Source organism: Carassius carassius, chromosome 39 (assembly GCF_963082965.1).
Source record: "Carassius carassius chromosome 39, fCarCar2.1, whole genome shotgun sequence".
Taxonomy (NCBI): Eukaryota; Metazoa; Chordata; class Actinopteri; order Cypriniformes; family Cyprinidae; genus Carassius; species Carassius carassius.
This window is the reverse complement of record NC_081793.1, coordinates 3239485-3252868: the sequence shown is the minus strand read 5'-3', so window position 1 is coordinate 3252868 and position 13384 is coordinate 3239485.

Here is a 13384-nt window from a genome sequence, read left to right as displayed (position 1 = left end):
TCAAAAACTCCCATTAAAATCACTGAAGCACTTTACATTATGAAACGAATATCTTACTTACATTCGTACGCACATCTGCACTTTTTGTTGTTTCTGATGAGAGAATTCGGTAAATAATTCAGTCAGCGAGCAAGTGAACAAAACACTGCGTTTCAGTGATGACTCTTCTGGACGTCTCTGATTGGCCATTGCATCCATAAGCGCAACAGAATAGTTTCTGATTGGTTATCATGAAGCGTTGTACGAACGCGTCTGTCTCTGGCTCAGCGCCAGCCAGCGAACGCAGATTTGAATTTAGCAGCTGATGCTGTGCACTGAACGATCTAATCACACCGCTGTGATTGTATCAAATATATAAAAAATATTATTCTGCAAATTTTTTTTTTTCGTTTGGAAGCTGCATTTAAAATCCACTTGGCTCAGAAATCTGAGGGGGCACGTGCCCCCTCACTTCGAATGGGCACGACGCCTCTGGTGACGGTGACCTCGGAATAAGAGAGAAATAGACTAATATTAGCGTAGATGCCATTCTTCTAATGATGTAGCAAGCGGGTGTTATGGGAAGTGGTCCCGGTTCCGGTTTACATTATTTAAAACTCTTTTATAAGATTTGGATATAAGAAGCTTACAAGTGTGTTATGTGTAAGACAGGTTAAAGAGATGGGTCTTTAATCTAGATTTAAACTGCAAGAGTGTGTCTGCCTGCTGAACTATGTCACTGTCACTATCAAATATGCTATAGATGATGTGCTGACGCCTCAGATTCTAGATATGAAGAGTGAAACTGAAGGCGTGGGAACAGCACGGGAATGACATCATTAAAGCATCCGCAGGACCGCTGTGTTGACATGGATATTTAGCAATCCGTTACTATTTGTAATATCACTTTGGGTGCTAAAGTCACTAAAGTAAATAGACGGTGCTTTAATAATACATAATAATACAACATCTTCTTCCTAGATTAATGTAGACAATAATTAATTATTTTTTAGTAAATTAATTCCCACTGCCATAATCCACAGATGTTGTGGGAAGTTATAAAATGTTTTTAAGGGGTTATTTCATCTAATATTCTGCTAAAGTCAATGCCTCTAGGAATAAACGTTTTGAGGAGCTAGAAAAAAAGATTTATAACCTAGAACGTCAACTGGCTTTTGCTTTTCCTGATAAGCTTAATCAGGAGCTATCTTTATTAAAAGAATAATATGCTTCTCTATCTATTTCAAAAGCTGAGTTTATCACTATCGTTGCACTAAAACTCAGAGTGTGAATCTAAAGCCAGCATTGATGTCATTAAAACCTTCATCATTCTTCTCTATGTTGTATTTGTCTGAAGTCTCCCTTGACCGAGGAGAATGCAGTCATTTTCTCAGTCACTTGATTCTTCCCACTTGACCCATTTCTGCTCAAGAAACGCTGGTTGCTCCTTTAACACTGGAGGAACTCCACAGTGCAACTAAACTCTTGCAGAAAGGTAAATCTCCTGGCCCTGATGGACTTTCTACGAAACTCTATCAAGCTATCTGGGAGATTGTAGGCCCCCTAATTTTGAAGTCCATGAATAATGCCATTGATCACGGTATAAATCATAGAGATCAAATGTAGCCATCATCACCTTGTTGCTTAAAAAAGACAAAGATCCACGAAGTTGTTCTAGTTATTGTCCAATATCTTTGATATCAGCTCACGTCAAGATCTTAGCCAAGGCTTTTTTTTTTTTTTACGATTGGAACCATATTTTGACAACCGAATTCATTACGATCCAGACTTGCTTCTTGAAGGGCCATTTAGCATCGGTATCGATAATGCTCCATATACAGTATTTACGTAGTGCTTTACAGTAATTAACACGTTACTACACATTAATACATTAACATTTACTAATCCAACCTTACAGTAAAGTGTTACAATTATTTGTTAATAAAATATCTATATTTTTAAAAACACTGTTAAATTAAACAGAAAACCAAGCAATTATTATTTTTTTATATTTAGTGTACAGTAGTATACGGTCTATGCTAGTTAGCGTTCTCTGTGTCGTACATGGCCGCTTATCTAGCATTAAAAACACTTTTTTTTTTTTTTTTTACAGTTTTATTTAAATTCTGAATATATCAGAATATATATATATATATATATATATATATATATATATATATATATATATATATATCAAAGAGTGCTCCCTTTAAATTTATTAAAAACTGTTATTCTGTCACTTTCACACTTAAAAAAAAAAAAAAAAAAACATAAAAAAAAACTCATTAACCGTGACCACACAATAAAACTTTTTAAAAATGTCTTTGTTAGAAAAAAGGTACGAGCATGATAGAACTCAGCATTGGACAAAAAACGATGACTGGAGCGGCAATTGCGTGGATTCCAACCTAAAATAATATATGCCTGATAACACTTATAACTATTAACAACTTACAATATATCATTGTATTCTGATGACATTACACTATGTCTTGCATTTGTTCAACCCTTTTAGCACTATGTCTGGTTATAACATAAATTTTAATCCTTAATGTCACTTAAGTACACTGCTAAAGCAGCCTCTTTACCTAGTGGCCTTGTCTTTGCTAATTCATGCTCTTATCTTGGTATTAAAATTGCTGATTCATTGTCTAAGATTGCTCAGACAAATTTTTCTCAAATCAGTGAGACAATTAAGTGGGACATACAGAGGTGGGACAACTTAAAAATATAAATGCAAAATTAAATTGAAATGTTTAAAATTAATATTTTAATTAGAATAAGTTTTTTCTTTTCATGCTCTCTTGTATTCCTCCCCCAAAATTTTTCAAAGAAATTAATTAATTAATATCTACATTCATCTGGGGCAGTAATTGTCCTAGAGTCAGTCTATCTGTATTTCAGTGTGTAAAATTGCATGGCGGTCTTGCCCTTCCTAATTTAATGCTTAACTACCTTGCTTTCCAAACTAAAGCCATGCGTGTCTGGGTGGACTCTCACTCCCTGGAGAAGCATGGAGTCTGACCGTGTTCTTCCATGCATAGACTTAATGTCACAATGCTGAAGGATAGAGAGGACTCAATTGCGATAGCAGACAATGTCTTTAATTAACTCAAATCTTCACAGGGTGAGATAACTAAGGAGGTTTGTCAATCTGCCGGTGATTGAGGCTCCTGGGAGAGCACAGAACGGGTCCGGGTGAGCGGATGGGGATAGCCAGCGGCAGTCAATTCACGTCAGCGGGAGGCTGGGTAGAAGAGAGGTTAGCTAGGGTTCAATGCGCACCAGACAGGACACAACACGACACGATTAGGTAGGGGAGAAGAGTCAGGATCAGGAGTGTATGCGAGAATAAGGAAATACTCTAGCGGAAAACAAAGGGAAGAGAAGGCTAGAAATAAACGGTCTAATCAGAAAAAGCAGGTGCAGGTATAGATAGAAGAGAGAGGGCAGCAGGGAGAATGAGAGATAGCTGTGAGCGATAATGAGATGAGTGGAACAAATTGTGATGGAGACTAACCAGAAGAGGGAGAAAGAGACAGAAGGATACCCGGTTCATGACAGTATGCCCTCTTCAAGGAGTGCCCCCTGGCGCACCTAAGGAGGAGGGCTGGCGAGTGCGGTAGAAGTCATCAATCAGTGAGCGGTCCAGGATATCTCGAGCGGGGACCCAACTTCTCTCCTCCGGGCCTTACCCCTCCTAATCGACCAAGAATTGATGTCCGCGCCCTTGAGGGCGAACGTCGAGTAACCTGCGAACCCTATAAGTAGGAGAGCCCTCGACACGCATGGGTGTAGTGACAGGACGAGGAGGCGGGTTTGATACAAGAGGTTTGATACAAGAAACGTGAAAGACCGGGTCGATGCGTCAGAGGTTGGAAGGCATCTTTAACTTAACCGCGACAGGACTGAGCACTTCGAGAATCCGAAATGGCCCGATCAATTTAGGAGCCAATTTGCGAGACGTGTACTGGAGGGGAAGGTTGAGGGTTGAGACCCTCTGACCGATGACATAACGAGGGCACTTAATACGACGCCTGTTAGCCGCCCGTCGAGTACGAGAACGAGCCTTGCATAAGCTGACCCTAACCCCTCTCCAGGTACGTTTGGCACACTGGACAAATGCGCTGACAGAGGGGACATTGGACTCGGAATCCTACGAGGAAAAGAGCGGAGGCTGGTAACCAAGGCAACCCTGAAACGGCGACAAACTGGTAGCTGGGGATGGGACGGAATTATGGGCATATTCAGCCCAGGGGAGCTGTTCGGACCAAGAGGCGGGATTGCGAAACGCGAGACTACAAAGGATGTGACCAATAATTTGGTTGGTACGCTCGGCCTGGCCATTGGTCTGAGGGTGAAAGCCGGGGAAAGGCTGGCAGAGGCTCCAATAAGGCAACAAAATTCTCTCCAAAATAAGGATGAGAACTGAGGACCTCGGTCGGAGACAATGACGGACGGAAGACCGTGGATCTTACAAATCTTATCGACGGCGATCTGGGCTGTCTCCCTCTCGGAGGGGAGCTTCGGGAGAGGAATAAAGTGATGCCATCAGCAGAAATAACAGAACCAAAGAACGTGACGGATTGGGCATGAAAAGTACACTTCTCCGCTTTAACAAATAACTGGTTCTCCAGGAGGCGCTGGAGGACCTGGCGAACGTGCTGAGTGTGAATCTGGAGGGAGGGGGAAAATTTTTTATATCGTCGAGATAGACAAAAACAAAAATGTTTAGCATGTCCCTGAGGACGTCATTTACTGACGCTTTAAAAACGGCAGGTGCGTTTACTAACCCGAAGGGAAGGACACGATATTCGAAGTGCCCAAGGGGGTATTAAATGCTGTCTTCCACTCGTGCCCCTCCTTTATCCGGACTAGGTGGTAAGCATTACGAAGGTCTAGCTTAGTGAAGACTTTAGCCCCCTGCAGGATCTCAAAGGTGGATGACATGAGAGGCAGAGGATAACGGTTCTTGACTGTGATGTCATTCAACCCTCGATAATCAATGCAGGGGCGTAAAGTACCATCCTTCTTTACAAAAAAATAACCCAGCACCAGCAGGAGAGGAGGAAGGAACAATGAGACCAGCGTCTAAAGCAGGGGTGTCAAACTCATTTAAGGTTGAGGGCCGGATCGGAGAAAATGTTCCCTTGTGTGGGCCGAATTACCTTTTTGTTAAAATCTAGTTTGCTTACAATTACATTAATATTAACCATGTACAAAAATGTATATATATATATATATATATATATATATATATATATATATATATACACATAAAGGAAATGTATGTTTTTGAAGATGATGCTAGGTTATTTTAGGGGTGTGCAATATTTACAAAAAAAAAAACATATATATATTACCATATCTTGCAGAGTGTGTTTTTGAGATGATTTAAGCCTGACATGGATAAATAAATATGACACTAAAGCCACCAGTAGGTGGCAGCAAATCTCTGTCTTTATGAGTGATCAACTGACTCATTCAAAACAGTTGATTCATTTAGAAATAAAGTTAGTAATTGTCTTTATGAATGGGCCACTGAATCATAGATTCAAATGCTTTATTAAAAAAAAAAAAATTCAGTAACAAAATACTCAGTGCTGCACGAAGATACACAATTGGTCTTACTTTGGCCTTGTTAAAAACTTTTCCTTGTCGAAACAGAGATAGACAGAATTGTGACTAATGTAACACTTAATTCTAGCAACTTTTTGGTTGAGCTATTGTACAGTCGTGGCCAACAGTTTTGAGAATTACATAAATATTGGAAATTGGAAAAGTTGCTGCTTAAGTTTTTATAAAGAAGGCTTGTAAAGAAGGCTTCAGGGCGTCCAAGAAAGTCCAGCAAGCGCCAGGATCATCTCCTAAAGAGGATTCAGCTGCGCGATCGGAGTGCCACCAGTGCAGAGCTTGCTCAGGAGTGGCAGCAGGCAGGTGTGAGCGCATCTGCACGCACAGTGAGGCGGAAACTTTTGGAAGATGTTCCTGGTGTCAAGAAGGGCAGCAAAGAAGCCACTTCTGTCCAAAAAAACATCAGGGACAGATTGATCTTCTGCAGAAAGCATAGTGAATGGACTGCTGAGGACTGGGGCAAAGTCATATTCTCCGATGAAGGCCCTTTCCGATTGTTTGGGGCATCTGGAAAAAGGCTTGTCCGGAGAAGAAAAGGTGAGCGCTACCATCAGTCCTGTGTCATGCCAACAGTAAAGCATCCTGACACCATTCATGTATGGGGTTGCTTCTCATCCAAGGGAGTGGGTTCACTCACAATTCTGCCCAAAAACACAGCCATGAATAAAGAATGGTACCAAAACAGCCTCCAACAGCAACTTCTTCCAACAATCCAACAACAGTTTGGTGAAAAACAATGCATTTTCCAGCACGATGGAGCACCGTGCCATAAGGCAAAAGTGATAACTAAGTGGCTCGGGGACCAGAATGTTGAAATTTTGGGTTCATGGCCTGGAAACTCCCCAGATCTTAATCCCATTGAGAACTTGTGGTCAATCCTCAAGAGGTGGGTGGACAAACAAAAACCCACTTATTCTGACAAACTTCAAGAAGTGATTATGAAAGAATGGGTTGCTATCAGTCAGGATTTGGCCCAGAAGTTGATTAAGAGCATGCCCAGTCGAATTGCAGAGGTCCTGAAAAAGAAGGGCCAACACTGCAAATACTGACTCTTTGCATAAATGTCATGTAATTGTCGATAAAAGCCTTTGAAATGTATGAAGTGCTTGTAATTATATTTCAGTACATCACAGAAACAACTGAAACAAAGATCTAAAAGCAGTTTAGCAGCAAACTTTTTGAAAACTAATATTTATGTAATTCTCAAAACTTTTGGCCACGACTGTATAAAAGCGATCGCGCTGACATTCGGGAAAGCAACACTCTTGATATAGTTAGACATTAATTAACGATCAGGACATAAATATTAAAAACAATACAGGGCATTTTTGTCTCATATCTTGAATTATATTGTAACCTGATAGCCTTCATCCGACACTGAAAAACGTACAATGTTTTTTTTTTTTTGCAAAGTTAAAAAATGTCAGTTCGCACATCATTAAAACAAAAGTTAGGATATTAGTACACAATAAATATTGCACACTCCTTACTCATTTACTTTCTCCATACGAAGCTGTCCAGTGCGTCACAGTGTAATTTAATATTAGTCACGTGTTTAAACTTACATGTTTGCGTTGAGATTATAATACCTTTTTTCATTTTTCCTTAAATAGCTTGGCTGTCATTCCAGGCCAAATGTCTTCTTTTGGACATGTTTAAAATAACAAGAAAATTGCCGCACAAGCAGTAGTTACAATGCAGCTATCATCATATCCTCATGCTGCTCGAGATTCTGGAACCGATTTAAAATGCGCATGTTAAGTGTCCAGACTCCCGAGGCGTAATATCAATGTAAATAAATTAGTAATTTGTTCCTCTTTAAATTCAAAATAAAATGTTGTTGCGAACACACTTTATTTAATTTTCAAACTGATTTTTAATTTATTACTTATATTATTGCTGAATCCTCCTGTGGGCCGGATTGGACACCTCTTTGGGGTGTGTTTGGCCCACGGGCCGTATGTTTGACACCCCTGGTCTAAAGACTCAGAAAGATACATCTCGAGCGCCTCGCATTCGAGCGTGGACAAGGAGTACAGGCGACCCCGAGGGGGAGTGGTACCCAGAAGGAGGTCGATGCTGCAGTCATAAGAGCGGTGAGGAGGGAGAAAAGTGGCCCGGGAACGGCTGAAGATCGCTCGCAGATCGTGATACTCCTCCAGGACTCACAGGGAAAACTCACTTCCTCCTGAAACACAGGGACAGGAGATACAGCAGGAAGAGCAGACACTAAACATTTCACATTACAAGACAAACTCCAGGAAAGAACAGAGTGGGTAGACCAGTTAATCTGGGGGTTGTGTTTAACTAACCAGGGATGTCCTAAAACCACAGGAGTATAGGGAGAATGAAAAATAGTGTCCTGGTAGCGTCCTTAAGTTCAACGAGGGGGATGGCCTGCTCTTGTGCCCAGGACTAATCCACAAAGCTTTCCTCGGCCCCTGAATCAATCAATGCCCAGCAGGAAACGGTGCCGCCCAGCCACTGCAGGTGAACAGGGAAAGTAGTGCGGGTGCGTGATGGGGGGACTAACTCTGAAGCGCTCGCCAGTAACCCTACCTCTATTGGCCAATTCTGGCTTTTACTGGGCAGGCAGCGCAGAAGTGAGAGGCAGAACCGCAGTACATGCAGAGACGTCCTGTGATCCGCCGTTGATGTTCCGCCGCGGAAATCATTAAGCCACCTAGCTGCATGGGCTCCATCTCTGAGTTGGCAGTAGGAGGTGATGGTGGAACTGGGGCACCCAGCAGAGATCTCTCGAGGTTCCAGGCACGGCGGTGTAATTCGAAGTGCTTCTCGACGCGGATAGCCATGTCGATGAGGGGATCGAGGCGAGCCGGGGTCTCGCAGGCTAAGCTCTCATCCTTGATGTCCGCGTTCAAATCCCTTGAGAAAGCGTGCTACCAAGGCGGGTTTGTTCCACTCACAGGGGGTCGCCAGGGTACAGAATTTGATGGAAAAGTCGGCCACAGACCTCCTCCCTTGACAGAGACGAAAGGAGTCGAGAAGCCTCAGCCCCATGAGCGGAGCGGTTGAAGACTCACAGCATCTCCTCCTTGAAGAGTGCATACTGGACTAGACAGTCAGCGTTGGAGTTCCAGACAGCGGTGCCCCACTCCCGTGCCCGACCAGTGAGAAGGGAGACCACGAAGGCGATGCAGGAGCGATCTTGCAAATATGTCGAGGGCTGGAGAAAGAAAACCACCTCGCATTGTGTTAAAAAAAGAACGACACTCAGATGGCTCACCCGCATAGCAAGGAGGGTTGTTAACTCTCGGCACAGGAGCGTCAGAATTCCTGGGAGAGGGAGATTCAGTGCGAAGGTTGTGCAGACACTGGGTTAGATCAGTCATCTGAGCCGCGAGGGGCTCCATGACATTTACATTACATTTTTTTACATTTATTCATTTAGCAGACGCTTTTATCCAAAGAGACTTACAGATGAAGACAGTGGAAGCATTCAAAAACAACAAAAAGAGCAATGATATATAGTTAGGTTAACACAGTACACGTAGCATGGGATTTTAAATAATATAATAAAAAGAAAACAGATAGAATAAAAAAAGAATAGAGCAAGCTAGTGTTAGAGATCTTTACACATGTACACACACACACATATACAATTGCATTATATATGAAAAGAAAATAGAATACAAAAAGATTAGAAAGGTAGTTAGATTTTTTTTTTAAGAATAGAATTAGAATAGTGAGTGTTAAAGTTAGAGGGTGAAATAAAGATGGAAGAGATGTGTTTTAAGCCGATTTTTGAAGATGGCTAAGGACTCAGCTGCCCGGATTGAGTTAGGGAGGTCATTCCACCAGGAGGGAACATTTAATTTAAAAGTCTGTAAAAGTGACTTTGTGCTTCTTTGGGATGGCACAATCAAGCGACGTTCACTTGCAGAACGCAAGCTTCTAGAGGGCACATAAGTCTGAAGTAACAAATTTAGGTAAATGGGTGCAGAGCCAGTGGTAGTTTTGTAGGCAAACATCAATGCCTTGAATTTTATGCGAGCAGCTATTGGAAGCCAGTGCAAATTGATAAACAGAGGTGTGAAGTGTATTCTTTTTGGCTCATTAAAAATTAATCTTGCTGCCGCGTTCTGAATTAATTGTAACGGTTTGATAGAATTAGCTGGAAGACCTGCCAAGAGGGCATTGCAATAGTCCAGCCTGGACAGAACAAGAGCTTGAACAAGGAGTTGTGCAGCATGTTCCGAAAGAAAGGGCTTGATCTTCTTAATGTTGAATAAAGCAAATCTGCAGGATCGGACAGTTTTAGCAATGTGGTCTGAGAAAGTCAGCTGATCATCAATCATAACTCCAAGGCTTTTAGCTGTTTTTGAAGGAGTTATGGTTGATGTGCCTAACTTGATGGTGAAATTGTGAAAGGTGATGGTCCATCATCCAGGAAGAAATGTCTGTTAGACAAGCTGAGATGCGAATAGCTACCGTTGGATCATCAGGATGGAATGAGAGGTAGAGATGAGTGTCATCAGCATAGCAGTGGTATAAAAAGCCATGTTTCTGAATGACAGAACCTAATGATGCCATGTAGACAGAGAAGAGAAGTGGTCCAAGAACTGAGCCCTGAGGCACCCCAGTAGTTAGATGTTGTGACTTGGACACTTCACCTCTCCAATATACTTTGAAGGACCTATCTGATAGGTAAGACTCAAACCATTGAAGTGTCGTTCCTGAGATGCCTTTTGCCAGTAGGGTTGATAGGAGGATCTGGTGGTTAACCGTGTCAAAAGCAGCGGACAGATCAAGCAGGATAAGTACTGAAGATTTGGATTCTTCTCTTGCCAGTCTAAGAGCTTCACCAACTGAGAGAAAGGCCGTCTCAGTTGAATGGCCACTTCTGAAGCCAGATTGGTTGCTGTCAAGGAGGCTGTTGTGTGTGAGAAATGTAGAGACTTGGTTGAACATAGCTCGTTCAAGTGTTTTTGCAATGAAAGGAATAAGGGAAACTGGTCTGTAGTTCTCTAAAAGAGATGGGTTGAGGTTGGGTTTCTTAAGTAGTGGAGTTATACGTCCCTGTCTAAATGATGAGGGAAAAACACCAGTGTGGAGGGATGTGTTGATGATGTGAGTGAGTGCAGGTACAACTGCAGGAGAAATTGCTTGAAGGAGATGAGATGGAATAGGATCAAGGGGGCAAGTAGTAGGGTGATTAGAAAGGATGAGTTTTGAGACTTCTGCCTCAGAGAGTGAAGAGAAGGATGTAAATGAGTGTAAGTTTGCTGGTGATATGAGCTTGACTGATTGTGGTGTGGAAAATTGTGCACTAATGTGTTTAATATTATTAATGAAAAACATTGAAAAGTCGTCAGCTATTAGAGATGAAGCAGAAGGGGGAGGAGGAGGACAAAGAAGTGAGGTAAATGGTTTAAAAAGCATGCAAGAGTTAGACGAATTGTTAATTTTGTTATGGTAGTATGTCATTTTAGCAGTGGAGACATTAGCAGAGAAGGAAGATAGGAGTGACTGATACTACTGACATTTAGGTCAGTAGTATTTTTGGACTTGCGCCACACCCTTTCAGCAGCTCTAGGCTTAGAACGGTGTTCGCGTAGAACATCAGATAACCAAGGGGCAGAAGGGGTGTTACGGACTGGCCTGGAAGATAAGGGGCAAACAGTGTCTAAACAAGATGTAAGAGTGGAGCAGAAAGTATCAGTAGCACTGTTAGCATCCAAAGATGCAAACAGTTTAGGGGAAGGAAAAGAAGATGAAACCATTGCAGATAGCCGGGAGGGTGAAAGTGTGCGTAGGTTACGTTGAAAGATGACATGTGGAGGGGTAAGTGATGTGTCAGGGACCATGTTGAGGTTAAAGACATCCTGGGAATTTTAATGACCACATATAGTGAGGCCCTTGGTTTAACGTCTCATCCGAAGGACGGTGCTTGTTGACAGTATAGTATCCCCATCACTACACTACACTTGGGCGCTAGGACCCACACAGACCACAGGGTGAGCACCCCCAGATGGCCTCACTAGCACCTCTTCCAGCAGCAACCTAGTTGTCTTAGGAGGTCACCCATCCAGGTACTGACCAGGCTCCGCCCTTTTTAGCTTCAGTGGGAAACCGGTCTTGGGCTCCAGGGTGATATGGCATGCCGGCCAGTAGTAGTAGTAGTTGACACTCGGTTGAGATCAAAAGAGGCAAGCAGAGTGTGGAAATCAGCAAACAGAGGTTTATCTAGATGGATGTTGAAATCTCCGAGCATTACTAGTGGAGTACCATCCTCAGAAAAGGTTGAGAGCAACACATCTAATTAATCCAAAAAGTTACCCAGTGGTCCTGGGGGTCGATAGACAACTACAAAATGTATTTTAAAAGGGTAGGTAACAGTAACTGAATGAGATTCAAAGGAGCTGTTGGTACCCAAAGATGGTAAAGAATTAAATTTCCAATCATTAGAGATGAGCAGACCAGTACCTCCACCTCTGCCAGTCAAACGAGGGGGGAGGGAAAATGAGAAATTATTGGAGAGTGCTGCAGGTGTAGCAGTGTCCTCTGGTTTGATCCAGGTCTCTGTTAGGGCCATGAGATTAAGCTCTGAATGACTAATAATAGAAGTAATGAAATCGGCTTTGTTTACAGCAGACCGGCAATTCCAGAGACCAATAGAAAAAGAAAGTAGTGTATTAGCAGATATAGGCAAAGTGTGCAGATTGTTAAGATTGCGCTGTCTACATTGTGTGATGTGTGGTTTGCGAGTGGTAGTGATAGCAGGGATCTGGAAACACATAGTAAGATTTGGTTATACATAAAAAACAACTCAAACAGAAATGAAACAAAAGAAAGAAAAAGAGATTAATCAAAACAATACTTATATTCCCTGCCGGTGTCCCTGCCCGGTGGAGTCACACGGTAGAGTCGATGGTCTTTACACTCTTCAGTCTTCATATGAGGAGGGCTTAACTGGAGGGCTACTGCGGTATACTCATCTTTTTTAAACCCGACAAAACAGAAATTGAATTCAGCTGAACGCACTTTACTGTTTATCACAACAAAGGTCTAAGCAAGCGCACAACACTGACAACATATGCGATAGAGTACGAGAGCAAACGCAGCACGTCTCAACACAGTAAACAAACAAGTGTTTCCTAGCAACGACAACTGCGCTAAATACTAATTAGACAATAAATAAATACACTTATGATCTGCTTTTAACTCCCGCTGATTTAACTGCTTCTCACAAAGGCTATTTCTTTACACTCTCTTGGCTGGCACTTGAACGCACTTTACTGTTTATCACAACAAAGGTCTAAGCAAGCGCAAAACACTGACAACGTATGCGATAGAGTACGAGACCAAACGCAGCACGTCTCAACACAGTAAACAAACAAGTGTTTCCTAGCAATGACAACTGCGCTAAATACTAATGAGACAATAAATAAATACACTTACGCCATGACGTGGCGACTAGCAGCTAGATCCTCCTCATGACAGCCCAGCATAGCTCCTTGCAGTTCGAGGGCATTCTGCAGCGAGTCTTCCTTCGCTGAGTCCATGTCTGGCCAGATTATTCTGTCACAATGCTGAAGGAGAGAGCGAACTCAATTGCGATGGCAGACAATGTCTTTAATTAACTCAAATCTTCACAGGGTGAGATAACTCAGGCTGTTGCAAGGCGACGTTTCAAACAGAAATGTCTCTCAATTAAACAAAGGAGGTTCATCAGTCTACCAGTGATTGAGGCTCCCGGGAGAGCAGAGAATGGGTCCGGGTGAGTGGATGGGGATAGCCAGCAACAGTC